Consider the following 15,411-nt stretch of genomic DNA (forward strand, 5'->3'; position numbering starts at 1 on the left):
TTTGGCTTAAATGTAGCAATGATACCTGTCTCCTTGTGGCTACCAACTGAATTTTCTTCAGCTTTGGTAATCATTCCTTTAGCAATGTTGCAGTGAATATTCAATGTTTCTACAGCTAAGAATTTTGGTATAAATGTACCTATGTGCCTAATACCTGGTTCTAATTTGCTATTGTTGGGGAAACCTAGAAGTTCACCCATGGTAGATAGGTCTACTGTTTCTTTGGTAGATACGATCTCCACTCTGTGTGTTACAGAGTTTTGAAATAGCAATACAGTGTTAGGAAGTTCAGATTGTAAAGTAGATAAATTATATTGTCCAGGAGGAATAATAATTTTTTCACTACCTACAAATACATAATTGTTGTAGGTAGTTACATTTTGAATTAGATACATGCTGTAGAAGGCTCTCAGAGCTATGGATTTTGGATAGATAATATCATAGTGGAGATGTAGTTTCCAGACCGAAGTCTAGCTGGAAAGATGAAAAATTCCCATATTTAATATTCCACACTGCTTTTTGAAAATCTTGTAATTTGATGTTATGTATTTTATTTAATATTCTAAGCATCGTAATGCAAACATGACCACATATAATTTGATCGAAATCTTGAATACGTTCGTCTTTGTAATAAATCTTAACATGTTTCAAGTAACGAATTAATTCTGTAGGCGGTACCCCTCAGAAAGAATCGAAAATAAAAGCATTGTTATTTTGTTTATAATAGCATATCCAGTAGGTACCGATATTTTTCGACATATCCAAATTCACCACCCCACATTCTCGTGAGAAAGGGGGACTATCTTTAGGGAGAAAATCAGACATGAAAACCCCCCTGAAATGTCGAATTTTAAATATTTTAACTAAAGATTCAATGTCTTGGTTCGTGAGTGCTTCTTCTTTTTTTTAATTTTCTGAGTGCTCTGGACCCCACTGCCTAATTTTCTTTCTATGGCAAGATGATGACGCTTCTGCTCTTCTAGTTCTGCCTTATTCTTTTTTGAATCAATTTCAGTTTTGGCAATAGCAGCACTGCCACCACCTAAGCTCCCCACTGCCCCTAAAGCTGCCAGGATGGCTGGAATGCTGAATATAAATCTTCCACTATGTGATTTTTTCTTGTATTTTGCAAATTTTTAATTGTAGAGTACTAAGTAATAATTTCATTCCATTTCCTTTGGTTATACATTGTCTCTTCTTTTCCTGTTGTTTTTTAGTTAAAATTGGATTAATTTTTAAATTTTTAAGAACATGATATGGAATTTGGTATACAATTCATTTAGGTTTCATGTTGTTTTTATTATTATTATTATTTTCTCAGGATATTTATATCCATGGTCGGATACAATCCAAACACCTCGTCTTGTTCAAATTTTCCAGTACTTAGGTAATCCCTTGCCAAGGGACCCAACTCGATTTTCTCTGGTTCTTCTATGGCTGCTTTAGGTGGTTGTTGGAGGGTCAGAGGTGTGTGAATACTAGATAATGGTGTAGGAGTAAAATCCTTTTAGCAGTAAGAGGTACCAATTCATTTATGAGATTTTTATTTTGTTCTGTGACACCCTTAATCTCTTTACCGAGACCACTGATTGCATCGATAATTGGTTGGTCTTGACGTTTATGTTGTTCATAAAAGCCTCGATTCTCTGATTTCCAACCTTTGAATCGTTTGTTCAGGTAATCACGTAATTTCAAATTGTCTTCCATTTTTATGTTTTGACATATTTATTTTTGATTAGAGGTTATTTTATATCGTTTCAACGTTCAAAAAGTCGTTGATTTTATTTCTATATTTTCCATTGTTAGGTTTTCTAGTCATGTCGATAGTAACAAATCCAAAATCATCGCTGTTCCAACAGGATGAACAGAATTTTGAAAATTGGTTGTAATTTAAGTCACCCCCACGTAATCATCACATAAATGTTTCAAATTAGTATGATCTTGACGAAACAAACAAATTAGGTTTATATTATCTCGTAGTAACTGTTTAGGAATTTTGGAATAAGTTTGAGCAAAATAAAATCAGTCTATTTCTTTGTGACGACCCTGTGTAAAGAAATTTCGGATTTCGATTTGATTTTCTAGAATGACATCATGAAAAACTACAACAGAATTTTTCAAACAATCATTGAGAGGTTTTATTTTTTATGCAAATATAGCTATGTTGTCCCTCGTACAGCTTCATGACCTGTTGATATTTCGGTTGTTATAAACTTTTGGAGAATACATACAGGTGTCTATTTTCCCAATCTAAGCAATTAGGGGCGAGAAGGAAATTATCTACCAGCAAAGTGGTTTTTCAACAACTAGAGGGACCTACAATGAGGCATCTTATATTATCAGGTAACAACTCCCCATTTTTTTTACTAGTTTCTACTAAATCTGGTAAACGCTGTACCACATTCCATGTTGGTGTCAAAGAATCACCTGGTTTGCTTCTATCCAACTTCTTTTCTTAAGTCCTAGCCATTTAACATACATTTTTTAAATTTTTCTTACGTAATATTTTCTCAATTAAATATGTATCTCGATATTTTGTTTTACTGAGTTCTTCTTCATAGAATCTCCCCTTCTATATTTTATTATAATTATCTTTTATGATATATGTATTTCAATTCCCTGGTACAGTGAATAACTCTGTACTCCAATTTTTGGTGAATCCCTTTTCAAATAAATGTTTAAATTTAGTGACTTTCACTTGAACTCCTATTTTGTATTTTGGTTTCTTGGTAGTGTATTTATATTTTTGACAATAAACAGTAGAAATCAACCTAGACTTATCAGACTTGGTTACCTCAGCAGGTTTCATGTGAATACTTCTGTGTACTGAATTATTATATAATTATGAACTAGTTCGGGTAAAATTTCTACCCGTTTATAGTTACCCTGTAGAGTAAATTGCCTCCACATGCGATTTTTTAATGTTCTGTTGAATCGTTCCACTATACTCACTTTCAAATCACTGGATGTAGAATAATGTTTAATATTATATTGTTGCATTAACTTGGTAAAATTAAAATTTTAGAATTCTTTTCCTCTGTCTATCTGTAAATATTTTGGTATCCTACCCTCACTAAATAAGGACTTTAAAGCCTCGGTAACACAAGTACCTGTCTTGGATTTTAGAGGAATAGCTCACGCATATTTACTGAATGTATCAATAACTGTGAGCATATATTTGTAACCATGATTTATCTTATGTAAATTTTTTAAGGTTCCTGTGCTCATTTCTATCAGATCAGCTTGAAACAAATCGTCTACACCTTTTGTTACCACACTCAATCGTTTGTAGTTGCGACGAGCTGCTTTATGCAATTCATTAACTATATCTTGTCTTGACATCGGGTTCTATAAGAAAATATGACATAAAATGGATTATTTTCGGGGTATAATTGTTTCACTTCAAATAATAATTGGTCACCAGCTTCCACGGGAAAACCAGATAATTCTTGATCCTCATGTATTTTATATTTCTTTGCAGATTCATCCCAATATGCATAGTCAAATTTTAAAAACCTAATATTACCATCAAGAAAAAATTCATGAGAATGACTGTAGGGATACAGTTTGTAAACACTGTCCTGCATTAACATAAGTCCAGTGCCCTCGTACATTTGCTACACTTTCAAGTCTAACTATCTGAACAGTGAAAAATTGACGTAATTCAAGATCGTCTAATCTGCTTAATACTGATTCTTGATATTCGTTTATGGTGCGTACCACTTGATAGTAGCTTTGTTTGATTTTCACATCGACATTCAATTGTTTAAATTGTTCTTTGAGATCATGAAGTTGCGAGGTAAAACTTGATAAAGCAGATTCTTGACTTGTTTCGAGGGTACTAATTTGTAGCTTAATGTTAGAAATAATCTCCAGTAAACTTTCTACAAGTTTCAATTTAGTACTCTGGCTTGCAAGATCGTGTACCTGACTTCTGATTTCTTCAAACAATGCATCAAGTTCGTTGACTATCTGGTTGGTAGGCAAAGTAGTGATGGTGTCTTGAATTACAGCAATTTCCGCTTCGATGTTCTTGATGTACTCTGACTTGAGTATTCGATTTACTGCTCTTTTTACAGATCTTAACTCCTGGGAAGTGGGTTAATTAGCTACAGTATTTTGAAGTGTGGTCAAAGCTTGTTTGACAGCAACTAACTCCGTAGCATCTGCAACATTCCTCAAAGCATCTTTAAGTTGTTGTATGTCATCTTGTGTAGGCGTAGATTGTTGTAATATTTGTAATTTGTTTTGAATATCATCTATGATATGATGAAAATGGGATAGTTCAGATTCGGTATTGAGATTTTCTAATTTAGTAATCTGTTGTTGAATTATTTTTAAGGATTCGGTTATGCTTGGAAACTTGAATTCCAAAGTTTCCTGTACATTTGTCAATTCATTTCTCATGGTTGACAAAGTGTCTTCAATATGAGCTATGGTACCCTGTATCTTCCCGAAATCTTCATAAGTCTCCAAAATTTGATACTGGCAACATTGCGTGCGATGGCATTTAATTCGGAAGATGAAGGTAAATTATTGATAAAATCTTCCAACATTTCTAGTTTAACTTGAACTTCTGTTATAGCCCTGTGTAACTTATCTGTTTGCAGTTCAATTTTAATATTTTCTAGTGTAGGAATTTCGAAAGATAGAAATTGCTCTCGTAATTCGAGAATACTGCCATTGACATGTTCGTATTGCTCTTGCGTTTTGATATTTTGTATAATAGAAAGCAGTTCGGTACGAATAGTATTTGCTTGATTGTTTAATTCTTGTTTTAATTGCTCGGAAGTGTTTGTTTGGATTTGTCTGAATTTCTCAAGATCATTTTTCAACTTGGCCACGTTCTCTTCTAAATTTTGAACATTGTCAATTGAATTTGGAGTAGGGATTTAAGTTCGCCATCAATTTTCACTATGGGATTAATTAATTCAATTTGGAGATTTGTAATCTCAGCATGTATATTTAAATTTAGTGAATTTTGTAAAATTAATAAATCTGGTTTAAGTTTCTTAAGACGCTCGTCTAATCTGGCAATGTCGCTGGAATTATCTGGTATCTCTTGTTGCCCTCTATTTCCAAATATATCCATTATTTTATTTATTTTTTAATTTTTTTTGTATTTTTATATATTCATGAGAGAATAGATTATTTTTATTTCGATGAAGAGAGGAATTAATTGATCATACTCCCCAATTATTTCAGCATATAGAAAGTCCCCTTTTTCTACCTCGTATGTTGTGTTGGGAATCATATTATTGTATTTAATCCTGTACAAATTTCGTCCTATGTGTACAATTGCTGCATTGGTATTTGAATTTTTCCACTGACAGGGATTTTATATGATGGTTGGTTATTATTGAATACATGTAATTGTTTACCTGTATTCTCATCAACTTGATACCAGATACTATTTAGATGGATGATAACCAGACCTCTTAGTTTACGATGAACATCCCTAATGATATCCATGTTTACTGGAATTCTCTCTATTTGTTGAATATGCTTTTTAAAACCGAACACATTCATAGGCATTATTTCTTTTTGGTTATTTATTTATCGAGTTTGGTATCAAATTAAAGAGAACAAAACCAATGCAAATAACGGCACCTTTCTACGTTACTTGGTTCTCGAGATATATAGCGTGTTAATAATTTATAAGATCAAAAAAGAAGATACGAGAATTCATCGTATACTGCTTCCCTTCATAGCATGCAAAGAGCAGATAATAATCTTTGCATGTCACGCACGACCATGTTTCGAGTTATCTTTGATCTCTCTTTGCATGTCTCACATTACCATGTTCCGAGTTATCTTTGATCTCTTTGCATGTCACACAAAACAATACACTGTTTCCTGTGATAACTATTGATTAGAATGCGGTATCCACTGCAGGTTATTTTCCAGACTTACTGGCGCGCCACAAGGTTCAACTTCTTCAGTAAAAGAGTGTTCACCCCGTTAACTATTGATTGCACAAATCCTTGCGTCAGAAAGTTGCTTGTGACTGTGCGGGAAAGACGTATATTTTTTAGTAATGTTTTTGACCTTTCTTTCATGATGTGATCACTAGCCAATGGGTAAGCTTTCTTAAACGGGGAGAAACCCGTTTTTTATTGTGTCCGTAAAGTATAAAGGCATTCGCATGTGCCTACTCGGTTATTTCGTTTTAGTGTGCACTCGTGAGCAGATAAGCTTGCTATAACTAAGAAATGCATGTTAAAAATATATATACTTAGACACAGTTCGGGGATTCAACCACTTGCTCCGTCAGAGCAAATTGTGTCTCCATCAGAGACAATTAAGTCTCCTTCAGAGCTTTTGTCAGCATAGCATGAAGCTGAAAGTTAAATTTTTTTGACTTGTGAAATTTTCTCTTTAATATTAATTTGTTTGTGTGTTTGAAATATTATATTACTAGCATTAACTTGTAATAATTTCAAGATTCTACAAGATCTTCTTAATTTTTCAATGTTTGGAAACCTCTTCAAGGTAGCTACGATATATTACTAACACTTAAAATTTAATATTTTAAAAATAAATAATTTTGATGCACTTTTGACTTGTAAATTTCACTCTTTGATGCTGGTTTGCTTGTGTGTTTAAAATATTATATTACCAGCATTAATTTGTAATAATTTGAAGATTCTACAAGATTTTCTTAATTTTTCAATGTTTAAAAACCTCTTCAAGGTAGCTTTGATATACGAGTATAGTGACACTTAAAATTTAATATTTTAAAGAGAAACAATTTTGATGCACTAACACTAATTGCTTTGCATTTTACTTATTATTCAATATATATGTATATATATATATATATATATATATATATATATATATATATATATATATATATATATATATATATTTATAAAAATTAACTTTCATCACTACACACAATTTTGAATGTTTTACATCCAAGGTACATATATATTTTTAAATATAGCTTTTTCTTCTAAAAATATACACATGTACATTTTAGAGGTAAATTAATCAGAATATATATATATATATATATTTGGGAAATATTTATATATACTGCTCTGCTTGTTACGACCTTACTTATTTTGTAACTTTGCAATTCCGTGTCAAAAGAAAAATTGATATAGTGTTACCTCAAGTCCTTGTTAATGTCCGTGATACTACATGTTGTGACGCAAATATGAACGCGCCAATCAAGGCGTTGTTGAACAAATGTATTCACCTTTCTGTAACTATCTAATGAAGTCAGCTCGCTTAAGACAACGGGCATTTATTATGATGTAAATATAGATTTGCCAATCAAAGATTATCAATGTTTGATGAACTAACCTAATTGTAATTGAATAATGGCGGAACATTTAAATTTGTATAATTCCAAAATGTAAGATTTTATCAACGTTAAAGAAATAATTGTTAACTCAAATGAATATGTAAACTTTCTTTGTAAATTATTAATTGCCAAACTATGTATTTTTCAAATATCTTTCTGTTGTAATTTAGAGTATTGTAATAAGAAATTACCTAAAGACAGGAGTTCGAGGCTGGAACTTTTGGTATAAATACGAAGCAGTTTGGTCCGTAAGGAGGTCTGTTCTGGTGTCAGTCTAGGAAGAAGTGAATAGGTGCAAGCCGCTCTTCTGTAAAACCTAGACTGGCCAAATAGGAACGGTCTAATCTAGGAAGAAGTGAATAGGTGTATGCCGCTCTTCTGTAAAACCTAGGTTAGCCGAATGGGAAATAAGTTCCAATTTAGGAAGAAGTGAATAGGTGCAAGCCGCTCTTCTGTAAAACCTAAATTGACAATCTCGGGTGATAACTCCAAGTCTAGGAAGAAGTGAATAGGTGTATGCCGCTCTTCTGTAAAACCTAGGTTTGGGCCACCCTAGTTTGACCTTTCCAGTAAGTTTGAAATTATCTATTAACAATTGATCTCCAAGTTCCAGTTATGAATTACCTAACCAATGGCTGTAAGTATTCAAGCAGTAAATAAACATTTCATTAAAACTTCACGACGTTGGTTGGATTTGTTCTGCACCTACCCTGAAGATAGGTTTCAGTGTAGACCCTTAGAGCCTCAATGCTCCCGGCTATAGGAGTAAAGGGCGAGGAAAGTTACTAGGAACGTAACAGATCCTTTTTGGCGCCCATCGTGAGGGCCACGACAGTATAGAACTTCAACCACCGACGTTGGATACTGGGCATACAACGTAGAGGCTCGACAATTAAAGAATCCAGCCAGACGACTATTACGGAAGAGGTCCTCGTTAGAATCGCAGTTGCAGTTGCGCCGTAGGAGCTGAAGAATCCCGACCACTCCAGTCGAAGAAGATGACCAACGACGAGTAGAAGATTCCTATAAGAAGCAATAACTGAAAGACTTCATTAGTTTGAAAAGATTCTTCAAGAAAAAGGACTTACATTTTAAAAGTGTGAAAACTCAAATATTAGTATTTAGTCATGTCAAAAAGGTATTTAAGGAGGGAACAAAGAAAATTAACCATGGTGACCTTCAAGTGCTGCTCTGATGACTCCAAGTCTGAAGAAGGAACAGAAGGAACAGTCAAATGTCAAGAATGAGAGTGTTTGTTCCACTTGAGTTGTTGGAATATGGATACCACGAATGAAGATGTTGATAGAACTAGTTTTAAATGCCAAGGTTGTCAAAACAAATCTGAATCTGCGAACCAAATGATAGATTTATTGAAAACGTGGAGACAAGAAGATGAAGAGAAGAGACAGAAAGATGAAGAGAAAAGACAGAAAGATGAAGAGAAGAGACAAAAAGAAAGACAAGAAGATGAAGAGAAAAGACAGAAAGAAAGACAAGAAGATGAAGAGAAAAGACAGAAAGAAAGACAAGAAGATGAAGAGAAAAGACAGAAAGAAAGACAAGAAGATGAAGAGAAAAGACAGAAAGATGAAGAGAAGAGACAGAAAGAAAGACGAGAAGATGAAGAGAAGAGACGGAAAGAAAGACAAGAAGATGAAGAGAAGAGACGAAAAGAAAGAGAAGAAGATAGTAAAAAGATGAGAGAATTAATAGAGGAAGTAAGATTAGAGTGTAAGATCAATAAGAATGAGTTACAAAAAATTGTAGTAGAATGCCAAAAGGGAATGAGGGCCGAAATGGAAGAATTTAAACAAGTGACAAGTCAAGAAGTGAAAGATCAGATAGAAGCAACCCAGAAAGCCTTATTGGAAGAAATAGATGAAGAAAAAAGTCAGAGGAAAACAAAAGAAACTGAATTAACAAGCTTATTTGAAAGTTTAAGGCTTGAAACTACAAAGAGCATGATGGAAGATAAACAGCAAAGAAGAAAGGAAATGGAAGACGAAATAAAGGAAGTACAATGGCAATTTCACAAAACGTCTAGTGAAATAGATTCTTTAGCCATGAAATTAGAACGTCTACCTTTGAGTGCTAATTCAGTAGATCAAAGTCAGAGGATTCACTCTGCCAATTTGGCCACTCCTATCGCTAGTGTATCTAAGAGGAGGTATACTGGAAAAAGTAACCTCTTATCCTCTAGTGCTACGTCCGACGAAGGTTCGGAGTTGAATAGAAGCCGACGCTCGAAGAAAGTGAAGAAGTCACAAGAATTCTTCAATCACCTTTCGGAAGAAGAGACTAACAACAGAGTTAGGAAATCCAAGTGTCAGAATTTTAGACTGCCAAATATAAAAGCTTTAGAGAAGTTTTCTGGAGAAATAAATTCAGTCTCGGCCGAACGATACATCGAAAGTTTAAAGACCTATCTAGATATAATGGGAGTTTCAGAATTTTACAGGTTGAAAATTTTACCTTCCTTAATGACAGGAAAGGCCAAATCCTGGTATATAGCAAATGAAAGAAAGTGGAAGAGTTTTGATCAGTTCTGTTATGCATTTCGAAAGCAGTATGCTTCTTTAGAGGCTAAACAACGAGAAATGCAGCTGTTAAGGAATAAGAAATTTCAGAGGTGCCTTGGATTAACGTTAGAAGAATACTGCTGGGAAGTCTACGGAAACTACTGCAATCTGGTGGAAGTAGTAAATCAAGGTGAAGTCTTGCATTTGATAATCAGCCAACTTCCGGTGAAAGTTCGACAACTGGTATTGACTCGAGATCCAAAAACCATGGAACAACTATCAAATTATCTTAGTCGATATGAAGCCTCCGAACAACTGGAGATAAGTAGGGGGGATAACCCCAAGATAGAAGACCAAAGGCAGTTTCAACCCAGAGTTAGGCAGACTCAAATAGTTTCGTCTAGATTTAACAACGAAAGTGAAGGAGCGACCAGAACACCTCAGAATCCTAATAGGAACAATAATAGAAACCAGAGGGGTTACCAAGGGCAGAATTTCTATAGCAACGGCAATAGAAGTCAACCGTATAGACGACCATGGAACCAATCCCGTTTCCCCAACAACCACTTCAATAGAAATTCTAATACAAAGGAAATCTCCTGCCAAACTGAAGAAGTCCCGACTGAATAAAATCCTGTCGCTCCAGCTTGGGAAGGTTCAATGCTCCTAAATCAAAATTTAAACCAACCCTCGTTGTAAATGAAGCTCTCTCATTTATAACGGAAGGGAAAACTGTATCGGAGAAAAATGAGAGTACCGACAATTTCCTTACCGAAGATTTTTTAGAAGTATTGCATTTAGAATTAGAAATCGAAAATGAAGAATGGAAAAAGATAGAAGAACCTGAACATAGGGAAATATTGTTGTCCAGGAAACCAGAAATTATCGCCCAAATTTTAGGATTGAAAATAAAGTGTACTCTAGATACAGAGAGTGAATACACTATAATGAAATATATAGTCTGGCTTAAGTTGCGAGACAGATTACCAGGACTTAAAATTAAAAGATTTTCTGAAGAAATGTTATTGAATTTTACTAGAAAGATAAATTCTAGGATAATGGGATATAGGCAGATCCGTTTTAAAATACGAGAATATGTATTTGAAGACTCAGTATATATAGTCCGAGATTTGGACAAGGACCTAGTATTGGGAAAGCCGTTCATGAAAAGGCACTTGGCGAGCTTAGAAGCAGGAAGACAGAGATTTTACATAATAAAAGATGGACAGTTAGTAGAAGAGGACCTAAGAGAAGAGAAAGACCTTATAAACAGATCCCAGGGAACTGAGGATGTTTCCATAAGCCCAGTAAGCGTTATTGCTTGGTAAGCCAAGGAAAGGCTACTAGGGGAAAAGGTTGATTCCCTTACTCTTCGAGGATAGAAGAGAAAATGATTGTAACAATTTAAAGGAAGAAATTGTTATTTAAGAGGCTGAGTCCTCATAGCGTTAGCAAAAATGGCTTAAATTGTAAACGTTTATAAGAAAGGTCAGATTTGATAAAGAAAGGTCTAATGTTCAAGAAATGTGAGAATCTCTAAAGATACTGTTGTACAGTGACATTAAAGGGTCATTAACTAATACTGAATGGTCTAGCCTGTAAGAATGAGTATATATTTGATGTTACTTTTGTGCTGCGCAAATAAAAAAAATGGTCAAAAATGTTATAAGGGCTAAGTCTTGAGAAAGAAATAAGAACTAATGAGAGAATTAGAATTTCCTATTATGCAAAAGATTAAGTTTGAGATGATTACCAGATCAAAGGTTTGGAAAAGAATAATTCATAATTATTATGTGGATAAACTGAAAAGTATGATATTTAAAGCCAAATTGTTTTTGAATAGGCTTATTACATAAACAAGATTAGATATTCAAAGGAAATATTTGTCCTAATTTTGAACTTGAACATGTAACAAAGAAGCTTTATTGTTTACTGTAAACTTCTCATAACAAAGATGATTGATCTGTAACTGATATGACTGAATAAGATAACATTAATTTCTGTGTTATATTAAATAATTCGAAAGGTTTGTGATGTTGGATTTGTTTGTTAAATCATTAAAACTGTTGTGTTGAATTAAAAACTAATTTTCTAATTAACCCAAGTGTGTTAAAGATTTCAGATATGGGTTACTAACAAAAGTTTATTTGATAAAAGAAGAAATGAGTTTAAAAAGTTGTGATCAAATATTTCTCTTTCATGTAATAACGTTTGAGAATTGTATGATATGTTGATTTAATTGTTCTATTTAAAAATTTGGATGTAAAATTGTATTTAAGAAATATACTTAATTGAAATCTAACCATATAATTTCTAGTGTGTTGTTATAAATGTTGATAAAGCATTAATATTTGGGAAACAATATAATTATTAGTTCTACTGAACTAATCATTTAATTTGAAATAATAAACCCAATTGCTATATAAAAAACTTTATACTCAAATGAACCTAAATGTAAGTTTATTGGGAAAAAAATGTATAAGAAAGGCAAAGAGTTTAGAGAAAGAAAAATTTGTTTCACTTTCGTTTCTCAAATTTTCCTTTAAACTACAGAGGGGGGAACCTGTTACGACCTTACTTATTTTGTAACTTTGCAATTCCGTGTCAAAAGAAAAATTGATATAGTGTTACCTCAAGTCCTTGTTAATGACCGTGATACTACATGTTGTGACGCAAATATGAACGCGCCAATCAAGGCGTTGTTGAACAAATGTATTCACCTTTCTGTAACTATCTAATGAAGTCAGCTCGCTTAAGACAACGGGCATTTATTATGATGTAAATATAGATTTGCCAATCAAAGATTATCAATGTTTGATGAACTAACCTAATTGTAATTGAATAATGGCGGAACATTTAAATTTGTATAATTCCAAAATGTAAGATTTTATCAACGTTAAAGAAATAATTGTTAACTCAAATGAATATGTAAACTTTCTTTGTAAATTATTAATTGCCAAACTATGTATTTTTCAAATATCTTTCTGTTGTAATTTAGAGTATTGTAATAAGAAATTACCTAAAGACAGGAGTTCGAGGCTGGAACTTTTGGTATAAATACGAAGCAGTTTGGTCCGTAAGGAGGTCTGTTCTGGTGTCAGTCTAGGAAGAAGTGAATAGGTGCAAGCCGCTCTTCTGTAAAACCTAGACTGGCCAAATAGGAACGGTCTAATCTAGGAAGAAGTGAATAGGTGTATGCCGCTCTTCTGTAAAACCTAGGTTAGCCGAATGGGATATAAGTTCCAATTTAGGAAGAAGTGAATAGGTGCAAGCCGCTCTTCTGTAAAACCTAAATTGGCAATCTCGGGTGATAACTCCAAGTCTAGGAAGAAGTGAATAGGTGTATGCCGCTCTTCTGTAAAACCTAGGTTTGGGCCACCCTAGTTTGACCTTTCCAGTAAGTTTGAAATTATCTATTAACAATTGATCTCCAAGTTCCAGTTATGAATTACCTAACCACTGGCTGTAAGTATTCAAGCAGTAAATAAACATTTCATTAAAACTTCACGACGTTGGTTGGATTTGTTCTGCACCTACCCTGAAGATAGGTTTCAGTGTAGACCCTTAGAGCCTCAATGCTCCCGGCTATAGGAGTAAAGGGTGAGGAAAGTTACTAGGAACGTAACATGCTAATAACTCTCAAAATTAGTATCTACATTTCAGACGTAAAATTAATCAGAATACACACATTTGAGAAATAATTATATACACTGCACTACACAGCACTGCACTGCTTATAACTCAAATCAGTATCTACACATCTATTTCTTTTAAAAAATATAATAATTGTAAATGTATTCTTAAAATATACTGATTTAGGCTCAAAAAGTAAATTTTGCCCTATAAAAATGAGTAGTTGAACTTTGATAAAAAACATAATTATTTTTTATGCTATAAAAATGGTAAAATTTGGATTTTTTGGATATTTTTCCCTATAACTTGAACTTTGATAAAAAACATAATTATTTTTTATGCTATAAAAATAGTAAAATTTGGATTTTTTGGATATTTTTCCCTTGGAAAATTAGCTGAAATTGAGACAAAATGAATAAATACAAAATAAATGCGGTTTTTTTAAATTTTGCTTTTAATGATTGTACATACCTAATCAGTATTTTTCAGACATTTTAATTATCTTTGGAAACTAGCGTAATATTTTTAGAATATATTTTAGAATTTTTAGAACCTATTTTAGAATTTTTACATCCTATTGTAGGAACCTAAAACTACACTTTTCAGAACCTATAAATCCGAGCTCTAGTAATGACAACACAATTTTCAAAGATAGACAATGTTTTATGATCACATATAGTATATCATAAGTGTACTACATCCGTTTATTTAGATTAGCCAATTAATGCATGAAAGGATGAAAATAACCATTCGAACAGCTTTTCAATCATCACCAAATTATTCCCAAGCACATTCAGGGTAAGCATTGTGTAGATGATATGAGCTTTAGCTCTCTTTGATATTTTTATTGTAATTTTCTCCATCCATTGAAAAATCATCCAAAAGCGTTCCTAATAATAAAACATATCGTGATATCAAGTTTTCAAGTTTTGAAAATTTTCGCTATCAATCTGTGGAAATGCATAACGCACTTAATAAACTAAACTAGAAAAGAACTTTTTGAAAAATAGAATAAAACACAAGCTAATAGTTATGATAATACGTGTAACATATTCGCATTTTTCCTCAACTTTTCACTTTTGAATGTCTGGAAATTTGTTTTAGAAATGAAAAATGATTTATAAATAAATTTTTACAATTCCACTCTGAAGTAACTTACCACTTAGGAATACATAATGAGGAGTACAATTGCAGATGTTCGCAATTTTTTCAGCCCTACATTGTACTACACAAGCGGATTCGCTGTAAAATGGATATGCCCACATACCATAATTTTCATCGTGAAAACGGCAACGTCTTTTGTGTATATTTATATTCCTGATTTGAATGTCGCTTGTGAAATCTTTCACAAGATATATCATATCTACATGATTATTGACGAATACATATTTTAAAAGTGAAGTTGAAGTAGTATACGGAATATAATATCTCTCTGCGACCATTATCTGGAAATATAGATACAATTATAAAATTAATTAGAATCAAGAACAGTACCGATGTGTAATTTGTACTTGACGTATCAGGATCATTTCTCTCCTTCCACGTATTCAAGAAATTCTTCTGATTAAATTGAGAATGTTTTACATTTTTAGTGTGTGTGTGTTTGCTGGAAGGGAGCAATTGGGGAGCCTGTACATATTATCAATAACTTTTTCGAATATGTTTGTGAACAAGGTCATTCTGAATTTATGTTCTACTTAAACTTCCGTGACGAACATAAATGGAATTTTTAAAATACTTCATCAACGAACTGAAGAGGCTTATTGAGAATACATTGTAAAAAATGGCTGGGCAATCAACACCGATTTTTTAAGTACTTTTAGTAGAATGGGCCATATTAACAGTGACGTCAACAACAGACAACTGAGCACGATTGAGTCCAAACAAAGATAACACGTCGTTTTGGCATATTCTGTAGCATTGTTTTCTTTTCATCGCAAGGGG

At 33.1% G+C, this 15,411-nt stretch overlaps 1 long non-coding RNA gene across 1 annotated transcript in view; it reads right to left on the minus strand.

Moving 5' to 3' along the window:
* Positions 1–14,858, minus strand: part of LOC145992421 (uncharacterized) — a 42,986-nt gene extending 28,128 nt beyond the window's left edge. Inside the window, exon 1 of the long non-coding RNA XR_014442164.1 lies at positions 14,735–14,858. This is a non-coding gene — a long non-coding RNA (uncharacterized LOC145992421). The remainder of the gene's footprint in view (positions 1–14,734) is intronic.
* Between the last annotated feature and the right edge of the window lie 553 nt (positions 14,859–15,411).

This window comes from Lepisma saccharinum, chromosome 9 (assembly GCF_977018435.1).
Source record: "Lepisma saccharinum chromosome 9, izLepSacc3.1, whole genome shotgun sequence".
Lineage (NCBI taxonomy): Eukaryota > Metazoa > Arthropoda > Insecta > Zygentoma > Lepismatidae > Lepisma > Lepisma saccharinum.